General features: G+C 41.3%; 1 long non-coding RNA gene across 1 annotated transcript in view; it reads right to left on the bottom strand.

Moving 5' to 3' along the window:
- Positions 1-27555, bottom strand: part of LOC112557505 — a 40062-nt gene extending 12507 nt beyond the window's left edge. Inside the window, exon 1 of the long non-coding RNA XR_003097963.1 lies at positions 27354-27555. This is a non-coding gene — a long non-coding RNA (uncharacterized LOC112557505). The remainder of the gene's footprint in view (positions 1-27353) is intronic.
- Between the last annotated feature and the right edge of the window lie 390 nt (positions 27556-27945).

Genomic DNA, 27945 nt, shown 5'->3' with positions numbered 1-27945 from the left:
GTCCTTTAGTATCGATGCATGGCACGTGGAAGGTTTAATTATTTGAAAGGATCTGAAAATCCTTTCTATCAATCATTTTGATTAAAAGCGATGAAAAAAAACCACTATAAAATGTTGTGAAATGTGTTAAAAATGATGATAGTGAGAAGAAGGATGACGACGACGACGACGACGACGATAATGATGATGAAGAAGAGCAAGAAATCAGGGACGGCTACCCTTAACTTCTCCACCTGCTAAAATGTTGTACCTGACACTTCTTCCGCTGACATCAAGATAAGCCAAAGGAAGCCCGTGTGCGGAAAGGAATAATGATGTTGGGGTGCGGCAAAAAGGTGCGAAGGGAGAAAACTCCTCTTTAGACCTTTTTGGCTAGCTTTTACTGCAGTTGCTAGTCTAACACTTATGAGGCAGACCCTCCCTATCCTCCCCACCTCCACACCATACTCTCCCCGTCACTTCGCGTGTGGTCTTTCACGCCGAGAGGAGGAGCCGGCCCCGGCGCTCTATCGTCGGAACCTTTGATCTCCAAGCGTGACCATCAAGACGAGAGGAGCGGAGGTGAACCGAGCTGGAGTGAGATGGTCACTGTGGGCGAGGTTCGAACCCACCCCTTTTGAGGTGAACTGAGGTTCTTCCCTCCTTCGAGATGCCAGTGGTTCGAGGCTGCGCACCTTTTTCTTGTCAAAGGACAGACAGGTGAGGAGAACAGTCGGGGGTACACGATAGTTTAATTGGGAAGTAGGGCGTGGGGTAGGGGGTTTTCAACTGTGCACAATGCGACAATATTTCTGCCTACTCGTCAGAGATGAGCTACCAGAAATATAGTCCTGTCTTTCAGAACATGTGCACCTAACACGTGTCTGTTGGTACTCACATGCACGATTGCCGTAATCTGCGAATGTAGCAGTTTCTCGATTTTATTTCAGAGGAGAAAGAAAAAAGTATTTACAAGGATTATGTCTCTTAATGATAATCCTCACTTACTCGACAAATACCAATCTCTCTCTTAAACACATATACCGCCAAGCTACAACTTACAGGTCAATGAATATAGGAGTTCATGGATCATTGAATACTACAGCTCGATAAACTCGAATGGTCATAATCCTCCCTCAGCCACCACCACCCAACCGTAAACATAGATAGATAGGTCAGGAAGGAGTTAAGTGGCTGCGTCACAGGCAGGAGAGATGAATCTGCCTGTCATTATCAGGCCACAGGGAGGTAACCTGGCCGGCAATTAGATGGGTAGACTGAAGGTATGTGTGCAAGTACATTTTGTAGACATGCGTGTACCTGGGCTTATGCGTTTGGCCACTTACACGCGCGCTCGTGTGTGTGTGTGTGTGTGTTTGTGTTAAGGATAGAGAGAATAAAAGAGAGGAAGAATGAGAGATTTTACTGTGGTGAGCAAGCACAAGGCGTTCGTGACTGCTGTGTGTGACTTACAAAAACAACAAATGTAATGGAAGACAAAACAAATTGAAATAAAAAGGATATAAAATTTACATTTTGCAAGTAGTGTAGTGGCTGCACTCGAGAGATGAGTGCAGAGAAGCTTGACTACTGTTATCTGAGAGAAATACTATCTGAGAGAAATACTGCTCTCAACACAATCATCGCCACAATAACTACAGTCGTTGTCGCGGCTATCAATCCCTCAAGGGCTATCACTGTGCCTTTCGCTGTAATTAAAACTGAAAACATAATAAAAAGATTAAAATATATATTGAAAAAATAGTGAAAAGTACTTCATTTCCCTTTTACCACCCACAGATCTTCGCACTTCTAGGGGACCATCCGTAAAAAGCTTATTCCATAAATAAGTGGTTTTCCGAAGTTAAGTAAATTATATTTAAAAATCCTAGTCTTATTTAATCACGGGTGGTAAGAGGAAAAACAACAACATTTCCTCTCAAGTCTTGTTCCGCCTTTTCATCAGGATAATTCTAGGAAGAAAGCAGCTAGTCATGAGCGGAGCACAAAACTATTGATTTTTTTAGTTAAAAGATTATTTAAATTATGTCAGTTATCGAAATTTCTAACATAGTTTTACAGTTCTGACCAATTTAGTATTCAGCTCATACAGACCAAATAAAGATTGCCTAATGCAGATCACCTTAAAGGAAACTAATTACTAAGACATATTTTATATAAAGATATATAACAATATAATGATTAATGAGATAAAGATAAATAACCTACAGTTATTGCTATTTTTGTTGTCTTTCGAAGCATCGGACAGAAACTCTTTTGTCTGATAGCTTTCCATTACCAATATTTCTAATAGGTGAAATTTTCATGCATAGTATAAAAAAAGCACTAAAAGATCTTCATGGGGGGAAACATTTTAAATGTACATTTTATTAATTCATTTATTTCCTTTTACCTGCTGCAAGGAAATTATTTAGTTAAAAAATCAAACTGCTAAGGTAGCTGGGACATTTTGCATACTACGATTACTTTCATACATAAAATAATTAATAATTTGATAAAATCAAACAGTTCTACTAGAGTGCATGACTCTTCTAAAATCACAGTTAGTCGTTGTCGTTTTAATCATCATAATTATTCAACATAGTAAAACATAAACAGAAATAGTGAATATGCAGGTGTGTAGGAGACTCGAAGGGACTTTTGGTGTGGTAGAGCATTGAGGTAGGTATAAGCAACCATTCACAGAAAGCATACACCTCATATAAGAATACATGCATAGAAAGTACTGAAAAGTAAAAATACATGCATCGAAAGCACCGAAACACAAGAATACATGCACAGGAAGTACTGAAATGTAAGAATGCAAGGGAAGAAAGAAAATAAAAGTGTAAGATCACATACAATACATTCAGGAATGTGCTACCTTATTTTAAACGATGATAGTAATCAAGAAAACATTTTTTTTTAACTACCGAAGAAGAGGATATGTAGGAGAAATAGCTGCAACTTGTTTTGATAATTGTAGTAGTCGTAATAATATCCCTAACATTTTGTTATTATGTTTTAAAATGTGATTCTTCAGCATTTCCCGCTGCTTATTAGATGTTTTAGTCTCTATGTTGTTATGACTGTAAACATGTGGACTTCAGGAATCTCTCTCTCTCTCCCTTTTACTATCTCCTATTTCATTCCTTTTCTCATTTTGTCATCTCAAATTTAGAAAGCGAACAACAGGTGCAAATATGATTTTGATAGTAATTCTTTCACTAGCGAGTCTATAATCTAGAAACTAATAACTGCAGAACAACAGGGCTGAAAATAGTTTCCATTTTCTTATTGATGTCATAAATAAAGAATAAAGAAACAACCAAAATAAATATATAAAAACTATGATTTAAAATAAAACACGGAACATCTAATAAAATCACTTCCGCAAACATGTTTCCTCTAAAGGCAGCGTGAAGTGTGAATTTTTAAAAATTTTATTTGTATGTTGCATTCACAGATATGAGAGTCAGTAAACATTGTCCCTACTCACCTAATAGATATCCTGCGTAAGATTTTATCTCAGAATTTCAGTAAAAATTTAAAAAAAGGAGGGTCATCCGAAAACTAAAATCTTTTTGATATGTAGTTCCATTTATTGACTGGTAAATAATCGGTTATTTACTGTAAACATTGGTTAATTTCGTGCAAATAATCTTCCGCGAGTACCGTAGACTATGGATCTCTCTATGCGACTCCTCTCCTCATTCCTCCCCCAACCCATCCACCTTCCCTCCAACGGCAATAAACGTCTGCTTGTCTGTCTTCCAAACGTATGACACTCGCACCTCCTCCATCGCTGACGTCAGCTGGTCTGCGGCTTAACGGCCAGGGGCCTTCCAAGGGTTGAAGACCGGCACAAAAATATTTCGTCTCCAGAATGTAACAAGCTAAGTTCGGATCCAGCGACATCGCAGCGGTTTTTTCTGGCCGGTAAATATACCCTGTGAAACGAGAAATGTGTTAAATAGATCGACTTCTCCGATTTACAGGGTAAGCTTACCGAGTCAGATTCTCGTCGCCCCTCGGCAGAGAGTGGAATGAAAAGTAGGTTTAGTCTCCGAACGCAACATCCGCCAGGCGATCAGGGCCGCCGGTGTAATGTATACTCGCGCTGCTTGAGCAAGTCAGTGGAAAGCATGTCAACTTTAGTTTCCTTTCTTCTCGTCTCTAGACCACTTTAAGCTGCGCGCCCAGCCACATCACCGTGTCTCCTTCATCAGTCTTGACCCCCTCCCGAGGCTTGGCACTTCCCGTGGTTACACACGCACGCGCGCGAGAGAGAGAGACCATGCGCGCGCACTCACACACACACACGCATGGACGGATGCACAGATACACCGATGAGGCTTGCACGTTGACGTTGTGGCGGCTTTGCTGCAGGAAGTCGTGTTTGCGCATGCGCGGCGAGGAGGGCGGTGAGGAGTCGCGAGCGAACACTCCCTCTTACCCCGGGAGGCACGTCAGAGGTGCAACCTTTCGCCACGCCTTTTGGGGGCTCTGACAAGGTTGAAGTTCCCCCCACTTCTCTCACCGACTTCGAGAGCAGAATTTGCTGGCCGACAGAGACGGAGAGAAAATTCTCATTGCCGCCAGTCTGAGTTCATCGGCAAACTCGGTTTGTTTATTTGTTTGTGTTGTTGTAGAGCGGAAGTACACGTCCTAGTCATAAGCAACCAGACACACCGTTGTTATAAACCACACAAATGCTTCTGTCCACTTCAGTCCAAACTGTTAGTGAATCTGTAAACTTACTACTGCAGGTTTACAAACAAATAGAAAATCTACTCCATCCAGTGTTATTATTGTTTTCAAGCACCAAGAAAACAATATTTCTGTCCAATCCACAATACAGTAGTTCCAAAGGAGCTGTGGTTCAGCCTGCATCCTACCTGGAAGAAAAGAATAATTATTTTTATTTACAGAAAGATAAATTATAACATTTTACCTGAGCTATAATTGTCCTGCTAAAGCTCGTCTTTATTGTTATGTTGTTGGGTATGTGGCGTGTGAATAAAATTATTGTAACAATCGAACCGAGGTATGGAATGTTAAAATACACACCACAACACACATGAGTCGAATCGTGTGTAAGCTGGTAAGGTGTGTTGATCTTGCAAATTGAATGTTTAAATATATTTCGATTATTATACCTTTTAAACTGTTAAACTCTCTCTCCCTTAAAAACAAACACGGGTAAAAGATAAATTGGAGTCTAATAATAGTTTCAAACGTTCGCACTCCTTGTAATTATTTAACAATTAAAAGATGACAACCTGTAAAAATAAAGAAAAGTACAGAGATAGAAATCTGATTTGGTCCTCTTTTTAAAAAAATGGCATGAAGTGACTAAAATTGTCTGGGCAATAATTTTGATGATCGTGGAATTGACTTTGCAAGGGACGGAATGACAGATGGTAAACAAACATCTGGACTGAAAAGTACAATATATTTTGACGAGCAGTTTTTTTTTTCTTTTCTTTTTAAAGACGGTGGAAAGGCAACGAGTACAGACGAGCAAAACGGTTTTTAAACGGACAAAAAAGCCGCTTTAAATCCCTCGAAGACAAACCTTTTGACATATCACAACATGAAAGCAGTAGAACCAAGACGAGAAAAGAAGGGAGGAAAACCTTTCTTCCTCTAACAATTTAGGTGACTGACACATGTTTTCCTCTTTTCTGCTGTGATTTATTTCAAAATAACTAAAATTGTCGCGACTCTAACGATGTAAGAGATTGATATAGGTATATTTACTTCCAATAATTTTACGAAGCAGAATGTTTATCTTCCAAGAAAACATAAAAAAACCTACAAAAAAAATGCTATTACAGGAACACTAATGCAAAGCGCGATTACGACGTATGGATGGAATGAAGAAAAAAAAAAGTTCAAGAGCAAGAAATTCAGAAGGGGCTATTGTGACTTCACATCGACGCAGCAGAAAACGAGGGATGAAATTTAAAAGAAGAGTGTATTCTTGTATGTCTATCTTGAAAGAAAAACAGGAGGTAATATAGTGGAGAGGGAGAGCGAAAAAAAACTGAGGAGAGCACCAGCCACGGGACGCGCGAGGGTAGTAGTAAGAACGTTTCATCTAGAATTCTCTAATCGGCCCGGCGGTGTAAGCTGGCGCGTGGATGGGAAGAGTTCTCCGACAGTTAATAAAGACAATGATGACTGATGTTAGCTCGTCACTTTTGATAGACCAATCACACGACATTAGACTTCTGGATATATGTCAGTTCGTTGCGCCGCAATCACCGGGCCCTGGAAGCAGCCTGGGCGGCCGTGCCCTGTGCGGGGGGAACGCGTTGGACGGATGTGCTGGGGACGGTGTAAGTGGGTGGGTGAGGTTGGGTTGTGTTGTGGGCTTGGGGGTCTGTGTGGTTGGTTGGGTGGTGGGTGCGTGGGGTGTGGCCCATTGCCGAACCCTGCGAACCGCGAACTTCGCAATACTATTATCATACACATGTGTGTTCGGCTGGATGTCGGTGCTCGGGGGTACTGTACCGACGGGGCCAGTACGAAGGAAAAAACAAAAGAGTGCATGCCTCAGGTTCAAATTTGATCTCAATCTCTGTACTTGTAGTGTGTAGTATTTGAACTAGTTTAGTTCGGGCCAGTCGGCTACGTTGTACAAGAATAGTCGTCTTTAAAGTTACTTCAATGGACTTAGAAAAGCCTAGGAGTTTGTTTGCATAAATTAAGATGCGTTTTTTTTACATTTACTTTTTTAAAAATAAATTTACACTTGATTACGGAACAGGATTTTTTCTCTCTGTATAATCTCGTCATGTAAAGCAGGTAATGGTCTGTACACAATATGCTGTGTATATCTGATTGATTCATATTCAGCGCCGGCGCACTACACCACCACACACACCCACTTTAATTCGATTCACAAGGCTTCGTGCCTAGCAACAACGTTACGTCCTCGTTGTTCAGAACCAAATCTGCGATGAAATATTGTTTGCATGCCTACCAATATATTTTCTTTCTTTATAACTTTCGCTCTAAAACAATTTTACTCTTTGTGAGCAAGAAAGGTGGATGAAATGTGCAAATGAAAATCTTGTCTCTCTATCTAGCGTGTGCATATCTATCAACACTCGCGAGAAAAGAACCACCAACATATTTATGAACAAACACAGCAAGGGGAATGGAAGAGATGATATCGGTTTGAAAATCTGTTGAGGCGTACCTTCTTCGTCAACACTTTTTTATTTGTGAGAAACGACAAGGGCATTTAATGTGGGAAATTCGTGCCAGTTCCTTGCTGGATGTTAGATCAGACAATATAGACGAGGAGTTTCACATTGTATCTTCTTATACGAATAAATAACGTAGAGTGATGTGTGCTTCTACAAAGCCAAGCGAGACTGCATATCAACAAGATGTGATACCTTCTGAAGTATTAAAAAAAAATGTGCACATTAAAAATTGGGTTTACCAACTTCGATACACTTTAAACCTTATTACTAACCTCGGCGCTATATGGCGTCGGCTCTGGATGATATATTATAGCATCCTGTCACGCAACGCATCGAAGCTATTCGCTCGACCTGTCTTTCTAATAATTAACTCGTTTTAACTACTAGAAATATAGTTCAAGGTAGGAACAGAGTTGGCGGTCTTTCACTTTCCTGGAAATCCCAAGCATTTCTACTTTACTCAGCTTACCTTCTGTCGACTTTGTTCCATGAGCGGCAGACGGGCACACGAACATGATAAATCCGATGAGAATACATTCCGAACTATTAATAGGTGCATTAATTTATATGTAGTTATTTTGTATTCATGAATAAACTTATAATTTACGTTTATTGTAATGAATTTACTATGACTAGATGTTGCTTGATGACTTTATATAGATGTTATGCGTTTTGATAATGTACTGGATGCCAAGAGTTAAATTTTTTAAGGGGTAGTTTACAATATTTTGCTTCAATAAGCATTTAACAAATGAGTTAACAAATACTATTTTAATTATTTTGTTTAATGACTTTATTGCTAAATTTTACCTTGATTTATTTAAGCTTATTATGCCAACTTTAACATCCTCCGAATTTTTTACTTTCACAGATTGTTGTGGGTCTTGATTATGGTACTGATGTTGCTGGAGGGATTTTTCGGTCTGGTGTCAGCTATCTATATTGTTAGAGACGATTGATGAAGTAAGCATATTGCTCACGTAACAAAAGTGTATAATGGAAAAAAACAAAACACCCTGATTCTAAGTCAAGACATAAAATATTCGTTGCCAGGCGATTAAAAAAAAACTCGCGCTATCAAAACTTGAAGTCCACAAGAGTTTTGGATAAAATATGAGAACTTGCAAGTATAGCGAGACTGCCGAGTGGTGCATTGGGTGTATTGTAGAGATGAATGGTGGGCCATCATTTTTAGACATAGTTTTTCGTGCCAAGTATCACTTGCGGTGTTAGTAAATTATTCCTTCTGTTTTCCCTTCCCCTATCTCCACAGTTTCTAGTCACTCCCTCCCCATGTCAAGTTTATACAGTTTTATTTAGCTACACATGAGAAATTTTTAAATAGTGTTGATGAAACCATAATGGGTCAAATAAGTCCATAAATTTATTGTACGGCTTTGCCAACAGACTACAATTTTAAAATTTCACAAGAATTTTTTTCGCAATTTTTATTTTGAATGTGCGCTTGCCACAGCATATCTCATATGGTTATGAAACATTTCTAGATGTATTTTCCTTGTCTGTCTATTTTTTTGTTCGTTCCTTTATACATCTATCTCAAGCGAAGGGGGGCAAATGTGTTTAGAAGAATTTCTAATCTTTAAATGTGACGAAAAGTCAGTCCAGAAAGATCTTTCTTTACCTTAGAAAGTAATAAACACGGCGGCGCCTTTGATAGCGCCAGCGCCAGTCTGGAGCCACGAGACAAAAAGAATGGCAAGCGAGGGGAAGCTTAACACTCTATTGGATGTATATCGGTTGTGACATCGAAACTAGATGTTCTGGAAAGCCTGCTGTGACACAGTGGGCATCCTCCAAATGTAGTCCCCCAACCCGCACGGACGACACCAGTTGACTGATCATCTTGCTTTCATCTTATCCCCTACCCCTACAACATACATGCCCACAATGGCAATCATATGTATTATGTAGGCAAGCAGGCTTGCATACAGACGGGAGGAAAAGATGACAGATACGAGGGCCAGGTAGAAGGGAGGTTACTCAAAATATCATTAAAATGATTTCCATGCCTCGTTCACAAAGACAGGCTGCGTTCTATCTTCTTGATGCATTCTCACTTCTTATCTACAATGGATGTTTTGTCTTATTTGTCTCATAATTCCACCCCTACCCCCTTCTTTCTTTGTCTCACTTCCTCGAACTATTTTTTTTTTTTCGCTCCTCACCCCACTGTGGTGTCTCCCCCTGGGGCCCTGACTGGACCCTAAGCTGTATGTTATGTGATTTACAACATTCTCTAACACCTTTTTCTTGTTTCTTCTTGTAGAACACACACACGTACACACCCTCACAGCTCTTCCTGTCCCGGCGGTCTGTGTTCCCTCCAACCCCTCCTCTGCTGCATTCTAACCTTTCGTTGTCAAAACAGAACCTCTCAACCTATTCATCATACGCAGAAAATCTCAACCTATTTATCTTACGCAGGCATACTTTGATTATCTCGCTCGTTGCGCGGTTTTCCTCTCCTACCCACCATTTCTACCCCAGCCCTCACCACCATTCCCCTCCCTTCATCGCGACACAGCTGGCGGCAAGAGCAGATGAAATAAAATAATCAAGAATCTATTTTTGATATCTTTACCATCAGGCAGGTTAATTTTCGTCGCTTGTTTACTATTCTGTCACATTTTCATCTTTCTCTTAATATTACCCTCGTTTATTTTTATGAACCGTTTGAAAACAGTCTTGAATTTTGTGGTAGAGAGAGAGAGAACCATTCAGGAACTTCTTCTGGACCAAACAAATTAGTTTGCTTGCTGTTGTATGTGCTTGAAAATATCCATCTCGACATCTCTAAATGCCCTCAATCAAATTGTTTGATGTCAAAGTAACCTGAAATAAAACTTTTTTTTATCAAGTTTTAGTTTCACATCATCTTCATGTTTAAGGATGTCATCGCCTGCTTCCTCTTCTTGTCTCTCATTGTTGGCAGATAACACCCTCATGCTAGATTTTGTGGCGGTGAAGGAGAAGGAGAGAAAATTCAAAAGAGTAGACAATTTTCTGAAATATATACATCGGTTCCTGGTAGGATAAAACTTAAGGAGAGAGTGAGTAGTGTTCTTGGCAGGGATACAACGGGATTGTTGTCTACTATTGAAAGCATCGGCATTGCTTACATGCTCTGTCTATCACAGACGTTTTCACTGTCTACCTTGGAATGCCCTCGATCCAATCCTGTGAAGAATATTGTCTCTCAGACCTTTCGCACCTATTGACGAAAACATTTCAAAATGTCACCGTAGATGGCAGATGTTTGAGGACCGCTGGTATCACGGGGTTGGAGATGATGGTGACGGAGGAGTGCACATCCTACAGCTGCTGATGTCGGCTTATCGAAGGGAAGAACCTCCAGCCAGTGGTGTGACTGGTGTGGGCGCAATCGTCTGCCTCGTTTACCACCTCGACCGCTGCGCAAGCAGTTGTGGCCTGTACAACATTCCGCAAGTGATGGCCGTCGTGACGTCGTAATCTTGGCATCTGCCTGGCGAAGCTGGCAACAGCTGCGTGTCTGAGTCGGTTAAATGTTTGGGTCTCTCGTCCTTATCGTTGATAGGCTCCGTTTACTCAAGACGATGCTAGCAGGGTGTCCTCAAGAGAGAGAATATGTGTGTGTGTGTGAGAGAGGGAGGGATTCACGTGTACCACAAAGTTAGTCTTTGTCGCACCTGTATCTGCTAACACTGTCCATTTAATTAACTTTACAAGATGTCCCTACAAACACAAACAGCGAAGATGGAGGTTAGGGGGAAAAGGCCTGTTACAACCTTACAGTGTGAACGCTTGCACATGCCTCAGTTCTTTCCCTTTGCTTGTCCTCCCATTGTACCACAAGTCGTCTTGTTGAACATCAATCTTTTTGCAACTACAGATCGTCTTCGATCAACAAACACAGAATGTCTTGGTTCTCGTTCTCAGAAATACGCATGTGATGCTCTGAGTTACAAAATATCGCAGCTCAGGGGACTCTTTCCGGATCTTAATGAAAGCAGAAATAGAAGAATTTCCCACTTTATGAAAATGTAACACCTAGGACAGGTCGTTCGTAACTCAAGTGTATAACTGCATTAATGTCAGTGGGTACATGTGATTGTCTTTTCTGTGCTCCAGACTTGAAAATCTTGTCATGCGAGACCAGCATGCTGTTCCAATAAAGTGTATGAGCATACTTCAACAGTTGGCATTATCTATAATATATGGCAATGGTAGCCTCTCTTTAGTGACTATGGTGTGAATTTTCAATATTACTGATAAGGTCTGCTGAATTTCTTACGCGCGCCACTGCCCATAAACAAATCAACCGTCCATGTCCATGCCCATTACTGCACCAAAAGTGTCAAAATAAAAACAATAAATACGGAGAAATCAATATACAAATTAACAAAGATAAGACAATAGCGACGAAATAATATATCAAACCGGAATGACAAGCACGCAGTACTTACAGAGTTTGGTCCTGCGCGTCATGGTGCTCGAACAGGCCAGAAGCCTCGGAAACTCCGCCTCTTTTAGTTGCGCATCGGCGTCATATACTCGAATATCAATAATATTAAAACAGCGAGGGTTTGCCGCTGTGCCTCAAAATCCCCCTGGCACATGGCTCTGACCCACGACTACCCACGTGTCATATTACAATCACACGAGCTGTTTAAATAAATTGCATTCATAGTGTGCGGCAATGGCAGAGTATGTCGATCTAGAATTTGACAAAGATGTCCTCCGCCAAGAAACAGCGGCCAATGAAATTGCGCTGAAATATCGCGCATGCGCATTGTGGAGGTGCAGTTCTGAGCACATGACATCGGCAAACATCAGTATTTTGGGCAGCTGAGAAAATATAAGTGGATCATACGTGCTGCATACACTGCCAGTGGGCAAATGGTTCAGTAGAGTGGAACTGCCACGAAGGTATGCTGCTTGTGATTCAACAAACATTCTCTTCTTCACGCCACACACGAACTCGACAGACCAAAAGTAGCTTAGGTATATGTGAGTTTTGCAATTTCGAGGTCATACCTCGTAGGTAGGTTGTATATGTACTAACCATAAACATAATAAGCTCTTTAATACCATTGTTATTATTCAGTTTGTGTCTTTGAGTTTTGAATGAAATGCTTTGACCTAGTCTTTGATGATTACATCAATTTAGTTTTCCGGGTGGAACTTTATCACCATCATTACATAATAAGCGTAAGAATGTGTAGGCATTCACATAGATATCCCATATTACTATATTCCTAAGTGATCAGTATTATGATGTATGTAAGCCAATGAATGTAGGACGGTTCACGAGGAGCGATGTATGTCACAAATCTGTGTTCTTTTATGCAAGAACGACAAGAAACCTAAGTGATGGACATTTAATATTCTGCATTTATTACCCGCGCCTCCTTTGTGTCGGTGACAAGACAATTTGTCCTGGCCACACAACCCGCCTCATTGAACAGTTATACAGAGCAACCTGTTTCATTTCAAACCAACTCATAGACGACGCCACACCGACTTTAAACCGACAGAGCGTTCTAGTCGAAATCCTCTCAGGCCTCCTATAGTTCGGACTCGGTCAGTTTATGTGTCGTTATTGTACATCATTTGTCTCAAACACACAAACACGACAAATTATTCAGTCATTCAGTTCCAGGGTCATCAGTGTTTGTCAAAACAAGCAACAACAATTACTTGTTAGTCGATCTGCCAAAGAACAATTACAGGAACACACTCGGTTTGACGCTCTAAAGTAGTAAAGAAAAAACGATTCAAGTCCAATATGGTGGGGATTACACAGAGGAAATGTAGTGAAGAAAAAAAATAAAGAAGAAGAAGAAAGAAAGAACGAAAGATAAGAAAGAAGAAAGAAAAAGAAGAAAGAACGAAGAAAGAGCAAGAAAAAATGAGTGATTGTATTTGGATTGGATTGGAAGGGTTTTTGTGACCACCAGGTATTGGACGTGCCCTGGCGGGTCAGTCGCAGGGCGGGCTTCGTTTCCTGTTGATATATGAGCAGCGCCTGCTCCCGCTCGCATTCTCCGCGATCAATGGATCGCACTAAACTTCGATTTGATCGGCTCATTAGTCGTTTGGATGAGCACTCTTCACGATCAACGCGATTTAAACAGCTTAACGGGCCCCTTGTGTCCGAGATATGCAATGCCATTTTGTAATTGCTTTGCCCCACATAAAACTACGCAGTGAAGACACCAGAGAAGGCGCTGACAAAAGTTCGCTTCCCTTGTCTCGGCAAGCCTCCCTGCTGCGTCGATGTGAAGGTCCAGCGGTGGACACCACTAGATTTTTCCTGATACTTATTAAAACACGTTACTTTTGACATACGGATTGCTCAAGTCGAATTTTGCGCAACACAAAGGACAAAAGACATGAAAGAATAACATCTAGTTACAAACAAGACACTAAACCCCATAACGTAAACCACCAAAATGTAAAGATCGTGTATAAAAGTGAAAGGAAATAAATGAACAAAGATTGAAGGAAGAAAGGAGATTAAAGAAAAGCAAGACGTAGACACCACATTCTGTCTCACACACAACCCATTAGAATTTTGGCAAAGGAATATTTAACATAATCCGCCTTATGAAGTACACTATACATACAGATCAAAAAACCGGGTGGGAATTCACTGGGTTATGTGTATGACACACTTGCCTCACTTTTCCTAACTATCTTCTGTCTCTTCTAGCATACTTTATTGCTCTAAAGTATGAATTATATTCATGCCTTTAATGTCGCAAGTGAGCACAGAAAAGCGCGTATAGTCAATAACAGTTTCATCCTCATCTCATCCGGGCATGAACATGGCTTTCCCTTCTTGCCAGGCTTTTGTCCAAGCTGATGATCACGGCTCTTGCCATTCAAATTGCCTACGACGCCATGCGCAAGAACGCGACCGATTGCTAGTTGATTCTTCAGCCTAACAAGTGATCGGGTGCGTAAGAGCGTAAAGACAGGGTACGGTCGACAGTTATGTGAAATGTGAAAAGTGGGAGAAACCTCCGCTATTGACCCTCGCGATATTCAGACCGTTCCGCTTTAGACTTAATTGCTTTGGGCCGTTCCCATAGAAACCGGTCTCTGGGACCGCTCGTGCAGGTCAGGCGTTGGGAAGATTGTGTATTGTGTCTGCTGTTTAAAGATCGGATGGAGTGGTATTTCTGGGTGATGAGGTGTAAAGAGCGGAGACGCGTTGGCCGGTAGCGTAGCGATGGATCACATCTGCGGCATGATAAATTACCCTTTAATCCTACCACATACAGTTTCAAAATAACTATTTGCACTACAGTTTTATCGTGTGCGTGTGTGCAGAACGAGTTGTCACTTTTGCCAAAACCTCTGCTGAAGCACCAAGACCAGGTCGATGAATTTGTTGTTTTTACCCAGATCGTAGTTACTATCGGTGCGGAAAACGACAACATTTATCAGGATGAATCGATGATATATTCATCAGATATAGCAGAATATTTTATACAAAACTTGTGTTTATGAGGTTTGACTGTGGTATTAGACGGAAAACAATGGTCCCACGCCTAAAAGTTCTATTTTCTTTACGTGTTGAAGAGATGTCAAGATGCAGATCGCACTTGTGGTGGAGACTATTTAATTTTATAATATTCTACCAACCGCAGGAATGGAAAGAACTAGATGGTTGGCTTTAAGCACAGAAAAGTGGAAATCCTAAAGGAAACACTTATTCATTGAATATCAAGGGATTTTTCCAGCACGATCGAGTCCATACACTCTGTAATTTCACGCTAGCTACCTATCATTATTCCTCCTTCCTGTATGTTGAAGAAGAAGGGAAGGTTGTGGTCTTGCTGTCCTGTCCAAAGCATACTTTCTAATCTGCATTGTGGTCTTAACAAATCCAAGTCGGTTTTCATAATACTTTGTTTGCATGTCTTGTGATTAAATATATACACTTTTGGATACCGTCCTTCCAGACTACATGGGAACGTTCCGCGACACTAGTCGCTCATTCCGATGTCCATCTCCTTATTCAACTGACAATAAAAGAGTAGAAGTAGTTGCCATATGTGCTCGAACAATTTCAGGCTAGACTTTCAATTTTCTCGTCAGAGTCCCTCACAATTTCTTCCCAGCTACGCGAGTCTATGCAGACAACGCACCATGCGACACGTCAGAGCGCAGAAAATCTGCTTTCAAAGCTTTCAGGGATTAATCTCATTTCAAGTAAAGTTTGTCGAGAGTTGGACGAGATTTGTACACAGAACTATATTTGAGACGGATTTTTACAGGACTAAGCAAGGAATACAAAACGGATACCAGCTTTACCAAATGAGTAAGATCATGTTCCAGCGTCACCATTACGGTGAACAAACAAGGCGATTAGTTCTCATGCACACACAGATCACCAAGAAAAAACAGGGGATGCATTTCAAATGTACACTACCATGTCTAAAGATGACAGCTGCAGGGTGGACACGCATCAGGATTGCGCATGAATCGAGAAGTGGCAAAGTAAACATCGCTTCGCTACCATCCAGATCACTACTTCCACGGATGATGCTTAATTCGACTTTGCGCACTGTTCCCTGTATCCCAGTTGACGACGATGTGGGTATTCAAGACAGCTAATGACTTGACGTAGAAACAATCGAAGACAGCAGTTCGTTGACAAGATGGTCGGAGTTGAATGCTGGTTTCTGTCAGGCATTATTCGATCCTTATCACCACTATGCTCTGTTTCCCAGTGATGAGAGAGGTTCTTTGAGGTTCGTAGCGTAATTAGTTGTCTAACACTTGTTGCGAGTTAATGCAGTGTCTCTGGGGGACTTGAAGATTACGATTAGCATTGTGTTATACTTTAAAACTTGTTTGTGAATGTGGAGGGGGCCGCAGAGCCTACTACGACACATGACAGATTCAGGTAATAATCGCGCTTACAATTTTGCATTCGTTCATCATATTGATTCTACAACTGATCAGGAAAGAAGAGAAGACATATGGCCCAGTAACAGAAAAGACTAGGTGTTTACCTAGAAAAAAATCTAAGAATGTGCAAAGTGGCTCCCAAGAAACACAAAACACAACAACAAAACTTGAATATTTACCAATTTGGTTGGGGGGGGGGGCGGTTGGAACAAATTCCAACATAGTTGACGCTACAAATTATAGAAGTTAAAAACCGTTTTCAGACTACTTTGTTCCATCTCGTGACACATTGTGTAAGGAAAATTTGTAGCAATTGATGTCACAAAATCTGCTTTAAATACAGTTTAGTAAGATTTATCAGGGGTAAATTTTTGTAACGTTTTTAAAGCGCATACAACTCATTTACAATTATTAATCTTTTTCTCTGTGGAAAACAAAAGCTAATTTACACCTAGCACTGTATTCTTTTTTTATGTCAATCGCGAATTGCGGTTATTAAATTAATCAGATGCAAACAAGTGAGGTATTGCGCTTAAAAAACTCAGCCACGGCCTTCAGCAGCATGACAGAAAATCACACCTAATCAAAATATTATTGTTTTAGAGTGAATAAAACACAATGATGAAAAAGACAGCGAGGGAAGAAAACTGAGTTAGTTTATTTACAGTAAAACGATTTTTTATCTATTTTATTTTGACGAAAAAATTTAAAGGAGATGAGCACACTTAACTGTCGTTACTAACACCATTTTGTGTGTCGGCTGAAATATATTAATTAGTAATATATCATTAATGATCACGTGCGTATTATTATAATGAAGTAGTCTACAAACTTATTTTTTAACGGGAATCAACTTCCAGAAAAAAAGAAATAACAGTTTTGAGATCATTAGCAGCAAGACGACGAAGACAATGGAGAGAATGGGGGAAAGATATACGATGGAAGACGATGGCGTGGAGGGTTCAAGACGAGTGTTGAGCGTAGACTAGGTTGAAAACCGCGAACTCAAGCATTCATCACAGATATCGTCAGGAAGTGGCATCAGCGGTGTGGTATAATGATTAGTAGTCTTGCGATGTAGTTTTTTTTTGCTTATGCTTATGCTCGGGTTGAACCGTATAGAGTAGCTCTCCCCTCTCTCTCTCTCTCCCCCCATTCTCTCTTGAGCAGGAGTAGTCTACTGAAACTTCTGTGCTGTGTGTAGTCCTACCAGTAGAGGAGGCAACAGAATGTAGAATGTGAGATGGATCTCGGGCTAACTCACTTGACAAAATCAATGCCGCAACAAACCCCCATTTACCGGGCACCAGATTATAATTAAGCGGCAGGAGGAAGAGAGAGCGTCTTGTTCGCTTGCCAATTATCTTAACCTACGCCTAATGGCAGTCATGGGGCGTCAAGCATGCTGCTTCAGGATAGGCAAACCATCTCCCTGCTGGCAGAGAAACGGCGAAGCCTCGTAAAGTCCCGCGAGAAATGTAGCCCTCGTTAGGCGAGAATGAGCGACTGGCCCACACGCCAAAGGGACGGGAAGGTTAATAGGGATAGGTTATGACCGAGCCATAGGTCGATCTTTCCACATTTCTTTATCATGCAACCTCAGAAACTGCTGACCACGCACGCACGCGCCAATCGGGATCGCTAGATTTATGCGTTCTGACGCGTGCATGGACACAAACAGGAGCACAGGAAATTACAAAAATAAATTAAATACTGCGGTTCAAAAAAGAAAATTTGGCGTACTTCCCCTTCCCTTTCTTCATCGGGTATGTCGTCCAACGTCTTTGCGCTCAAGGACTTTGACTTTTGACTGAGGCACGTATTGCAAGCGAGTAGGAAAGATTAATGATATATTGCTACAATTAGAACGGAGAAGAGCCTATATATGGAAGTTAAAAAAAGAGACAAGATTTCTGCGATAGAAGCTGCGTAGAATTAGAGCGATGAAGACATCATTAACTTTCAGCAGTGCTATAAAGCAACTGATCTTATCATTGCGTCATTTGTGGGTGGTAGGCCACAGCACCTGAGTTCCGTGGTGACATGCGATGTCTGCAGGCTGAGCAGTAGCACGCAAGGTAGGTCACGTGCTGATAGCATGCCTATGCGCTATAAGAGGTTGCTTACACTACCGTGTTGCTCACAAGCCTCAGGTGTGATAAGAGCAGCTGGCCACAACGAGATGCAGCGTTGTATATTTCAATGTATACGAATGAGACGCGGGCGCCAGGAGCACATGGAAGCGAGCCGCGACCACCTACCGTACTGGATGTCGGATTTGGGATAAAAGCGGTCTACTGCGTCGCTTGATGTAGTTCAGAGACCACCTGCGGTTAAGTAACAAAAAAGCTCATCAGTGCATGAAAGCGATTGTATAGTCACGCCCCTATTAATCTCTGGATGATCGCCCCTTGATAATGTTCACACAAGTTCACCTCACAAAGTCAATCATCTCAGGACATCAGGATATATTTATATTGTCAAAGCTCAGCCCACGTGACATCTTGTAACCATCCGTTTTTATGTTAACAAGGGGGTACTGTAGGTATAATCTAAGTTTATACAAAATTCTCTGTACCCCATGGTAATGTTGTCAAGAGTGTACCTCTGAGCGTGAGTCATGGAGTGGTTCCACAACAGCATATGTTGGGAGAATAGTATCACTTACAGTCGATTTGCTTACGTAGAGAGAGGAACGAACAATAATGAATAAGGCGTTGCACTCGTACTAACTTTAATGGTCCTCACCACACCGTGAGAGAGTCATTATCTAGTGCTCGCAAAGAGCCTATATTTCAAGTGCTATCTTTAAGGATTTCTAAAAATTGTTATTGTTGTCGATGTGATCCTTAGGATTGTTCAGATCTTTGTAGAAAATATATTGTGTGAAAGTCTAAAGTGTGATGATGGAACAGCTTGGCAGCCTGTCGTCCTGGACCAAATACCAGGGGTTGGGAGGAGGAGTGCTCCTATAGAAGTGTTTTGGACGCAGTTAAGCTTCCATGCCCTTCACTTCAAACTCATACCCAGAACAAGAAATCTTACAATATAAAAAGTATTTCTAACTCATTCGTTTCCAACAATGCGTTTAAACATTATTGACACTCCTGCGCGCTGTACACACAGTGTTGTATTATTAGTTGTATTATTATTGTTAGTAGTAGTAGTACTAGACGTGTGAGGTCCTGAATTAATGACTGTCCGACCAGTTGGCTGGCTGTATACACACAACAACAGCGGGACAACTGGTAGGGTTTTCATGCCCTCGGAATGGTGCACGACACAACCTTGCGCTGCCGCGCGCGCATCGCGATCGTCCTCAGGACTTGGCGCAGGCGCATGACATCCCGAGGGCACAAAGGTCAACCGAAACGACGTCCAATCTCCGCGCATGCGTCGTATCTTTGTACGACACCTAGCGCTATTCCTGTGAAACACATCCACAAGTTGGCATCTGTCTCCTAGAAACGTGCTTTGCCAACAGGCACCATCAGCGGAGGTCGTACACCTTCAGAAAATCAGTTTCACAACATTCCACATCCCATCCATCAGCATCACGACGGATGTTGCGTCTTGAGACCGTTAAGATTCTGCTTTCACCCGATGATCATATTCCTACATGAAAGATGTAACACTCTGCAGGGCTTTTTACATTGCGTTTTGGCAGTAGTTTTTCTTCAGCTTGAATCTGCATCATTATATTTTTGAGTAGCTAGCGTACGAAAAAGAGTCAGAGTAACAATTACCCTGAACATTTTAATTGCATTTAGATCACCTAATCCTGTCCTCATGATCTGTGTTTGCTGAGCCCTCTCTGTTGTCTGTGAATACACTCGGAGTTGCTACTCTTTTCTCTTCTTTATTTGCATTTATATACAAAGTTTTAGCGATAAGTATTGTGTGCTCAGAGAGATATACCAGAGATATGCACAAAAACCTGTTAGAATTATAATGTATGGATAAATTTTAAGCTATTTTATTTTAGTACTTCCTATACTTCGCATCCTCTCACTCTCTCCTCCTATGCTCTTCAATCTCGTCATCCGTAGCGTATATTGAATGCTATTGTAATATGATGCGTAGTAAATATAATCTGTAGTGTTTTAAAATAGAAAGTAAACAGCAAAATCATTAAAATTAGGGGCATATCGTCGCATAATATACACTATGACCGATGGCAATATATGTATTAAGAAATTATTGGCGATGTCTTCTTCTTTTTAACATGAGAAAAAACAAACAACAACACTCTTATTACTACACGTTTAGTGGGACAAATAAATTTCTAGTTGAGAAAGAGAACCTAAAAAGGTCACGTGTTCTTTAATGACACACAAGATACAGTCTTGCTTAGAAGAAAAGAAAATTACTTGTTAGGAATCTCGCTAGTGCTCTATGGTCGTCCGGTAAAGTTTTGCGCTCATGATAGGGTTTTTCACGTATGCGCGAGTACGCCTTTATGCGTGGTTGAGCTAAATGTCCTCTCCCATTGTGTGTGTGATGACACTCCAAGAAGTTTATTCAAGATTTCAGAGAGAGCCACCCATCTCACGTCACATCTCGCCAACTAAATATATTTGTCAAAGCCTACATTCTCCACCCGTAATTGTTGGTACTTACACTGTATTACTGACTCCCTGCCTGAAAAAAAGACAGCAGTGAAAACAAGCACCGGTCGAGTAACAGTTTTAAAACGATATCATAAACAACTTAGAACAGAGACTGGAGCAAGGACTTATGTCTTGTCAGATATGTTTTAAGAGCACACAACTAAACCACACAAACATAGAAGTAGTACTCAGGTTCATAACTGTTCCATAGTTAAGGTAGGAAAGAAACAGTCCTGGAATCAAAAACATGGAAATGTCATTAGCCATCTTTGTTTGTATGTTAAAACCATTGTTACATAAAGTGGAGCAATGCTGTGAGTCCATATTCAGCTAAGTGTAAGGATGTACTGGTTTTACATCTATTCATTATGAAGGACTGTTGTGGGCAAAACTACAATACATTCCCGGGCACAAATATTAATATTATGCCACGACAGCGTAAGCTGCGCTCTGAATACACCGATAACCCAGTCTATAAACAAGTAAAGAAAAATACAGAAATGACAGATAGGATGAGTCAATCAATTACCGCATAGAATATAAACTTAGCGATCGGTAATTGATAAAAACTATAATATTAACTAACCCAGAACTAACAATCGGGAGTGGAATACGATATTTTCCACGACCCGCCTTGTTTTTGGTTTGTTTTTTGTTTGGTTTTGCTTGGTTGTTTGTTGTGTTGTTTGTTGTTTGTTGTGTGGTGGTTGTGGTTGGTTGGTTTTGGTTTTGGTTGGGTTGTTTAGGTTGTTGGATGGTTGGTTGGTGTTGGTTGGTTTGTTGCTATGGTGTGCTTGTTGGCTTGCGTTTGACCAGTCGGTTGTTTGGTGTGTCTTTTTGGGATATCTGTCTGAGACCTTTGCATCTGTTTCGGGTTGCAAACACCTCTCATCAAGATTTTTCTAGTCATTTTCCAAGGAGGTGCTGCTGGTCTTGTTTAAGCCACCACGCTGGCTGCTGTGTCGTGATTTTTCCTGGAGGACTATTCGCCCAGAGATATTTATGTGTTGCTTTAGTTAATGCACCCCTCGGCACTATTCTGCCCGGGTGTACTTATGTCACACAGAGCTGGCAGCCCTAAAAGAGGCCCCTGAACACGATTCCAAAAGAAAATGTTAGACTCGCTATTACCTTGCCGTTAAACTACTAGCACCTTGAGATCACTCTCCCAACAGTCAAAACAAGACAGCTCAGACGCTTGGGTCAATCCCATGCACGGCTCCCGCCTGGGTGCGCTGTGTCGCGCGACACCCTCGCACTGCCTGTCCGACACCAACGTGAGTTATACATATCAGGTCATCTTTGGAGACGAACATGGTGCTCGATGTGCGTTAGCCGCATGAATCGATCACTCAGAACGCCGAGTAACAGGTGTGCATCCCACACTGTAGGTCCTAGCGTGCTCTTGGCTCTCTCGGCAACAGCACCTGGCTTGGTCCTGTGCGCTGAATAGTACCCCTGTTGCACAACGGACGCTCTCCACTTTATCAATGACAGGAACTAGTCTCACGAGCTAACAGTTTCAAGGGTTCGAGTGAATCGCCGATCAATAACAAGGAAAGCTAAAAAACTATTCAACAGTATGAGCGCGAAAAACAACAACTAAAAAACTGTCGAAACTCTCTGATGATAGGGATATTTTTTGAAACGTATAACTAATATCCGATGATTTTAGAAGAAAAAAAAAAATCCCACCTTTCCTGTTATCTCACCACCCGGCCATTCAAATCCATTATTAGCCTGCATCTTTGTACGAGAGATGCCTCAGCCGCGCCTGATCTGCCATTAGGCGGCGATCTGTTTGGAGGCTAGTCATTAATCGTTACTCTTGGACTGTGTTAGCCTGGTTTTATCATGTTTTCCCGCAGTTGCTATCACACCACACATTTAGTTACTTCATTAACGCCCTCCAGTCTTACGTCCTAGACAAGCCGACACAGGTCATTTTGGCGTTGGTGGGTCGTAAAGACGGTTGTCTCCCCTTTTGTAGCCTGATCTCGGGTGCAACGCACCCTTTTATTTTTAGGCGCGCTTTTGCTATCTTCCTTGTTCTCCCTAGGGATACAGTCTAATGATAACAGTTAAACTGACAGCCTGGAGAATTTGATTTTAATAGGCGTATGCGCAGTTGTTGACTCCCCACACCCGAGGCCATGTGGCGGAGTGCGTTATGCGTGGAGCCTCGGTGGCTGTGTCGCATGTTCGTGATGTCGAGCAGACATGAACGATGGATGCAGTATCAGACGAAAAAGAAAGAAAAGAGATATGACACATAAACTTGACGGACAAGGAAAGGAAAAACAACTGAGTAAATAACGTTAAAAGGTTAGACTCCTCACAATTTTCAGTCAGAAAAAATATATTGATGGTCAGTATGGAAAATATTGGTTTCAAGTGGTTTTTTTTTTTTTTTCCAGCACGCATGTGACTACGTCAGTTGCACGGATTAACAACTCTGTGCAGGCATTCGTCTCCACCAGCAAACTCGGGGCTACTGCCTGAAAGCCGGTCGAACCATACGAAGACCTACCGGAGATGCCGAAGTAAGGCTTCTGACAACTCTCGGGTACACGGGGAACCAACACGTTACACCCGTGTTTGAGGGTTTTATGTTTGTCTTTCTGATGTGCGTGACGATTTTTAAAACGTTTTCACTTACCCATTCCAAATGCCATCAATTAGGATGACATTCTATGCACACGTGAATTGTTAACGGCTTTTAATAAGTGGTTTAAAATTACAACTTACTAATAGCACACTGTATACGGGTCACTAGTCGGTAATTGTAATAAAGTGTTGATGGACACACAGGTGGCAACAGACACACATTACCAGAACTATTTACATACCAGAAGTTATGTCGTGTGTATAGAAGATGAGAGGCAGGAAAACAAATTTGCAGAGCAATTGAAACCATATTTATTTTTCGCTGTCTTTTGTTTGCCTGTCCAACCTGAATTTTTTCCGAGCTGTTTAGTCCAGGGCCGACCAGCCTAAAGAACAGCGTTTTATAGATGTTTCGTAAATAGGTCCACATCATTGTCTTGGGTCTGACATGTGTGAGTGTACAGAACCCAACTAACGACCTAAAGCAGAGCAGCCAGCACTTCTGAGTGCTCATACTGAGGGATTTTCATGCATTCGGTGGACCTCAACATTATTATGCTGACCCCTTACCTTCTCTTCGTAGTGTAGGCAATTGAAACAAATTTGAAAATCCAATCACTGATAGATGCACGTGTATTTGATCAGCGGACCACACACAGGTGACTGTGCTGATTAGCTGAGTAGAGTGTGGTCACTGACTTAATTAAAGAAACACACAAAGCACAAAGCAAATAAAAACTGAAAAAGTAAAGAGTGAAAATCAAGATGGCAAGTCTTCAAAAGAAAAAAAAAGCGAAACAAAAAAAACCACTGCCCATGGCACTCCGCGCTTCATTCATGTCAAGCACTGTTTTAAGCGTTTCCATCGTTTATCTGCGAAGACCACACAAACTCGATAAACAGTTGTGAATCCGAGATATTATCGCCGTCTCCCCTTCGCACCCCCATACCTCCACCAGACCCACGCCCTACAAACCCAGTCACTAGGCAGAAAGCGTTCTCGACGAGACTTTCAATCTCTTACTCTGGTGCGTCATGCTTCCTGCCACTTGTGGGTCGTCCGTATATCGTGCAGGGTCGCCCCAGCAGGGTGTTTTTCAGCACCCGACTAAGAGGATGTTGTTTGTCTCCCTTCTTACCTTCGTTTGTCGCGGGCTTTCAGCTAATTGAATAAGCACTCTGCAGATTCTATTCACCTTCGAAACAGCTCCGCATCATCAGAAACAGTTTTGTCGGGAATCATTGGATGAGTAGGGAAGAAGAGAAAGGCTTACTCAACCCCATCCTAACACACGATATCTTTGAGCTTGTACCCATCACTCCGTTTCGTATACCGCCGCCGATCCTTTCTCTACCTCCCCTACCTCCGTCCTCCTCTAAACCCCGATCTGCCTCTCGTTCTTACCTTTTTCGAGTTCTATGTAAGAAATTCTCCGAGTTGCCTACGAGCACTCTTCCCGCTTCTTGAATGTACAGTCGGGACCTTCGTGTGAGGTCCCTTTCGGGATTCGCCTCCATGAGGTTATAAAACTTGGACTGGCGGCGGGGCCAACGTTAGCGAGCGCCCTAGCGGACCTACAGAGACTAGAACCTCGGCCAAGTTCAGGCGAGCAGAGAAGGAGTCGGATTGTCATCTGCGATGGAACACATTTCGACCATCAACCATCCCACTCATTTCCAAAGCCAGCGTCACGCCTTTTCCTAGACCTTTTTTATTCTTTTTAAAGTGAAACTTGTTTACCCCTCGTGAGGACGGCTCCACACATCAAAGCGGCAAAGTAATCATCGTTCGCTTGGGGTCAACTTTGGGGGGGGGGGGATTGACTGCTTGGAGCTTTTGTGTGACACACAACTCATGTCTCAAACATCCAATTAACAAATTATATGAAGCAAGGATCTTAACGAAAGTGCATCTGATAGAAGTATGGACTGATAAGTTAATTCTCTCTGAAACAAAGACTGTTATTCTCTCATTTTCGTTCGTCGGGTGACATGCGGCTGTCAGTGTTCAAGATTGCTGTAATAAACTCGACGAAATTAAGATTGTCGTCTAAACGAAAGCAGAAAAAACAAAACCAAACACAAAAAAACCACCCATAGAAGCTGTGATCTTACGCGATGGAATAAAGCAAATTGTTTTATTTCTGAAAAAATATAATTCTCATTTGCAGGGTATCTAGTTTAATAAAAAAAATTACTTCTGTAATGTAGCAACCTTGATCTTCTTGCCAGGACCTATAACACCACTTTCCTCACGGCCACAGAAGGAACACAAAAAACTTATATGCGGTTCTCGAATACACATTCAGTATCGGACGGAGAACGCAAAAAACAAACAAAACAAAACCCAAAACGAAACAAACAAAACAAACAGAACAGAACACAAAAAAAAGAACAAAAATACCAAACAAAAAACTAAAAACAAAAAACAAAATAACCCAAGTTAAAAAAACACGGAAAATATAGAAAAACACACAAACAAAAACAAGCGGCGCAAACGCAACCGTATAACAGAAACAGAACAGACCCGACTACAAAACATCCCAAAATATTTTTTCCAGAAGCAAAAGCACCAAAAGAATTCAACCAGGGAAGTCAACAAACGGAAGTAGTTATTTCTACAACTGGAAGTGAGATATCTGTGTGTGTGTCTCTCTCTCTCATACTTTAAATGCTGAATCACAGGAACTCGTTAGATATTAACTCAGGCTTGTTACATCTGTTTATTTTTGTTACTCAGCAAGAAGAGCAGGAAGCATCTTCATCGCGATGCTATTCCCAGGTATCAACCGATCTCTACTTGATTTTGATTAGATGTAGGTAAAAAGGGAATTTTCGTTTTGTTTTTTTTTTTTTTCTTTCTTTCTTTCTTTTTTTTTTTTTATCCCTATCCTTCAGCGCCATCATCACCATGGCAACAAATACTTCCATCACATTCACAGTTGTCATTATCATTGTCGTAGTATTGTGATAACTACAAAAACACTAGAAAACGTTTCGCATAGATTATTAAAATGGAACAAACAAAAAAATGGGGGGAATACAAACACATAAAAAAGAAAAGAGAAAGAAATGAGTCGGATTTGCAGTCATCTAGTGTCCACTCATCTCTCCCTCCTTCCATTCACACCCCAACAACAACAAAATTAATTTTTTCTTTCCACGTCAAGCTTGAAATGTTTCAATGGAATATAGTTCCATCCCATTTCCAAGTACATTTAGGTCCGCTCTACAATTAAAAACAAAAACTATACTGTATTTCAGAATGGTGAACTCTGTATCCAGGCCAGACAAGTCTGACATAAGCGTTGGTTAATTCCTGATGAAGATGGTGACATTTTATATATTCAGCTTGATGATGACCTTTCGCGCTTTTCTTCTATTTCTCTCTTTCTCTGTCTTTTTATTGTAGTAAATTCCTCTGGCTGTTTGGTGTTTGAAATGAATATAAAATAAGCACGATGGTAAAAATAACTAATATCAAAACAAAATCTAACACAACCCTCTTTAAAAAAAAAACAACAAAAAAACAAAATAAATAAATAAAACAACAACACAGTGTGCAGTAACTGGGTGTGTCTGTGTGAACATGCGTGCTTGTGCGTGCGTGGATTTTTTTATGTTGTTGTTGTTGTATTTTCGATTTGTTTTGTAGCCATGAATCAATTACTTATGTGTGTGGATGTTTTTCTCAAATAACTATCCTGCTCAAAAGATTCAATAACAAACAAACGCACATCCGAGTAACCCTAGCAGCCGCAACTATGACCTATGACCTTCCTCGGAAAACATCGATAGTGGAAGTGAACGAAGAAATCTTCAAAACCTTTGCCAGCCTCGTCCGATTACGAGCTACGGGGATCAGATAGGAACTAACGTACGGATAGGCTGCTGTAGATATTTAATGATGTATGTCTAGGCCAGAGTATCCACCCCGAAGTCGGGTGTTTGTTGCTGTTTGTTGTTGTTGTTTTTTGTTTATTACCTCGCATTTCGGAAACGGTGCACATACCTGAGAGAGTTGGCGAGGTCCGGCGGACGAAGAAATATCCACTTTGTTGTTGTCGGGGGAAAAAAAAGAGCGAAGCAGGACAGCTCCCGTGGAACGGAAAGGGAACCTACTGCCCTCCGGGCTCCTGGGGACTGCGGCGCACAGCGCGCAACTCGCGACTCGTGAGTAAACAAAGGTTATCTCCCTTCGACCATCTCTCGCTCGCCATAGTTTGTTGTCTCGTCGCCAGCCAGGACCAGGATAACGAGGATAAGAGAGAACTCGAACTAGAGCTAACTTATAGAGTAGGCGTGCAGATGATTTCAAGGGTTAAGTGAAAATAAAAGTACATTGACGGTACAACTACAGTAATAATTTCCCATAATGATTAATTAGAATAACAACAATAAAAAATTTCACACCAGTAGAATTGACTTTCAGTTATACTAATTTAATATTGAGAGAAAGACAGAATTCAAACTGTTTTACTGACGGCCAGTATTTCAAGAGGTAAGAAAGAAAACTACATCACTATGAAAAATATTTTTACTAATAATAAGAATGATAGTTTTAGGGGTGTGTGGGAGGAGAGGCTTGTTATTGTGATGGCAAA

Source organism: Pomacea canaliculata, linkage group LG2 (assembly GCF_003073045.1).
Source record: "Pomacea canaliculata isolate SZHN2017 linkage group LG2, ASM307304v1, whole genome shotgun sequence".
NCBI classification, from domain to species: domain Eukaryota; kingdom Metazoa; phylum Mollusca; class Gastropoda; order Architaenioglossa; family Ampullariidae; genus Pomacea; species Pomacea canaliculata.
This window is presented reverse-complemented; position numbering and strand designations above follow the sequence as displayed.